Here is a 2906-nt window from a genome sequence, read left to right on the forward strand (position 1 = left end):
AAGAGCCAGGCGACAACAGGGTTTCTCTGCAAGAGCCTCACTGCCTTGTTGGGTGTGTACCTTGATGTACAGCATCACCTCTGCCTTTGGGGTGGGCGTCTGGGGAGCGGTGGGCAAAACAGGTCCCCAAAAAACTGTTATGGGCCAAGCTGCCGTCTTGGGGCTTCCCAAGCATCCTGCCCTATTGAAGTCATATTGACTACTGTGCTAGAGCTCCTAGCTGCTAAATATTGTAAATAGGCATTTGTAGGATGTTGGGTCTTGTTGATGAGTTTCTTGGTTTAATTTGTTTCCATATTTAAATGCAGTGTTAATAACGATGTGGTGTAATTTATCAGTGTTGATGCTGGAAAAAAAACAACTGTAGTTTGTGTATTTTAAACTTTTTTTTTGTATTAAAGTATCTTTTCTGAAGATGTCTTTTAATAAAAACAAGCCTGTAACTGTCCTGCCTGGATTATCTGCCTGCTGGTTTACCAGGAGATGTGTGGGAGCTATGTCGGGGCTCTGGATTTGGAAGTGTCGCTTGTTGGGAATTTGACCCGAGCTCTACGCTTCCTTCTGGCCTCAGCTTTCAGCTGTAGCCTTACAGAGCTCTCGGGTAAATCCCGGCTGTAGCCCCCAGCAGTAGTTTTGAGTCTGTCTGAAGTTTATGGCTGCCTAAATTTCTTTTCCCTCGGGGAATCAGGCCCTGGGGCAGCGAGTTCACAAGTGGCCATGAGCTGGCTTTCCTTATTCCCTGCCAGCAGACCTTTGCACCAGGGAGAGATTCCTTGTAGCTGTCTGGAAAACCATATGGCAACTCCTTGAACAGGAGCAGAGGCTGAGGTCTGGATTATCTGGCTGGATTAAAGCTAGAGCTGGTCAGGACAAGCCCCAGGAAGCATAGCAGCCTTTCACTCGCTCATACCATATGTGCGTAGTCATCTCCAAAAGCATTTACTGCAAGTACTGGGGAATGATTCCCTATGTTGGAATGAACTGAGCTGGGGATGGAGCGAGAGCCTTGGAGGTGATGGGGGTGAACCCCAGCATCCTTGCGATCCCAGGTATATGGCCTGATGCTGGAGCAAAGAGCAAGCGCTCCTTTAGCTGGTCAAGGAAGGGGGACAAAAACTGCTCATTGCAGAAGGAAGAGGCTGTTCCAATCCCCTAGAGCAGCTGCATAAATACCTGCTGTACTTAAACGTGGCCCCAGCTCCTGTGCCTGTCCTCCTTCCCTGGGGAAAAACCTGGGGTTAATGATAGCCCCAAGCACCATTGCACAAACAGCCCATTATACCCAGCTCTGCCCTATCTGTCTGCTCACTCTTGCATTCAGAAATACATTTTTAATGTTCCATTTGCTTAATTCAAAGCTTATTTAGTCCCTGGGTGCACCAGCAGATACTGGAGTGCCGGGTTTTAGTCTGGATGCTGACGCGATTAGACTAAGGTGGGGGTTTTGTGCATCAAATAGAAACTGGTGGAGGAGCTGTGCTGCATTTATTCATTGCCAGGGTGGGGATTTTTGGCAGATCTGGGGTTCAGCATCTGCAGGAGGTGCCTGGGGGAGGACAACAGCCGGGGGAAGGCTAAATGCCCCCAAATCCTGCCTAGCCCAGGAACTACAGCTGCTGCTTTCTTCTGTGTCTTGGTCTCGCCCTGGCCAACCATGCAAGTCTCTGTGCCCCGTCAGTGTCAATGCCACCCCATGCCCCCAGATCACAAGTCCCACGTCGGAGCGTGTGGTGTCCCGGGACCTTCCAAGGGCCCTCTGCAGAAGCAGCCCGTCACGGGTCTTCGTTTTCATCTGGAATCCTCCAGCTCCTTCATTTTTAACAAATCCGTGCGCTGCAGCTTGCCGTAACATCTGGGAGCCCAGTGAAGGATGGGGCAGCTCCCTCCAGCGACAGCGAGCGAAGCAGCACTGTGCACTGCCGAAAGCACGGATATCCTCCAGTTTCCCAAATGCTGCAGCTCCCCAAAACAGGCCTGTGGGCCCACAGCAGCTCCTGATGTGATCCACAGCTTCCAGTCCTCCCCAGTCCTCCCCGAGCAGCTGGAAAGAAGGGCTGTTGCTTGTTTTGCGAGCTTGGAGGGGCTGTGCTGAAGGCGGTGATGGGGTCTGAGCTCAGCATGCGTCAGGGGGCTGAAGGCTGCAGGGTCTGGACATGGTGGGACAGGGCTTTTCGGGGCCAGAAGTGCTGCGGGACAGGCTGGGGCTGTGGTCCTGTGGGTGACACCAGGCCGGTGCATGCCTTGATAGGAACTCGGACTCATCGGTGGAAGCAGATTGAACCCGGGGGTTCTTGCAGAGCATCGTCAGAGCAAGAAGACGTTGCACGTCGGGTACCAACATCCTGACCCAGCTGTATTTGGTGGCCCCAGAAAATGAGGAGAGCCCTGACCCGCTGCACAGAGGCCTCCCCCAATCCGCCTGGGTCTCAATGGCAGAAACAACCACGGAGAGATCCGACAGCGGGGCCTCAAACCCTTTTTTATGAAACATTGGAATCCAAATTGCTCTTTGCAAAGTTTGGCAAAAAGGAAAGGTGTTTGTGCATACATATTGCTGCACCAGCTTGGGGGGATGGGCTGAGCCCCCTGTGCCGGTGGCACGGGGACGCTGGAGGGGGGAGAGCCAAAGGCATAGAGCAGAGGCAGTCCCCGGCGCGCCCCCCCCCCCCCCCAGCGCAGCCATCGCAGAGCACTGCCACGAAACAAAAAAGGCAAACTGGCAAACCCCCGCTTGAATCTGAAACCTGGTGCAAAGCCAAGAAAGAGCAAATTAATAACAAGAGACGAGGTCTCCACCCACCGGCGCTCCCCAGGCACCCCCAGCCTGGCCCCCACCCCCTGCCTCGCCAGCACCAGCACCAGCCGCACTTTCACAGCCGTCCCTCACTCCAAATGCCTCGGGGTGC

The sequence above is a fragment of the Egretta garzetta genome, unplaced genomic scaffold (assembly GCF_000687185.1).
Source record: "Egretta garzetta isolate BGI_Z169 unplaced genomic scaffold, ASM68718v1 scaffold345, whole genome shotgun sequence".
NCBI classification, from domain to species: Eukaryota; Metazoa; Chordata; class Aves; order Pelecaniformes; family Ardeidae; genus Egretta; species Egretta garzetta.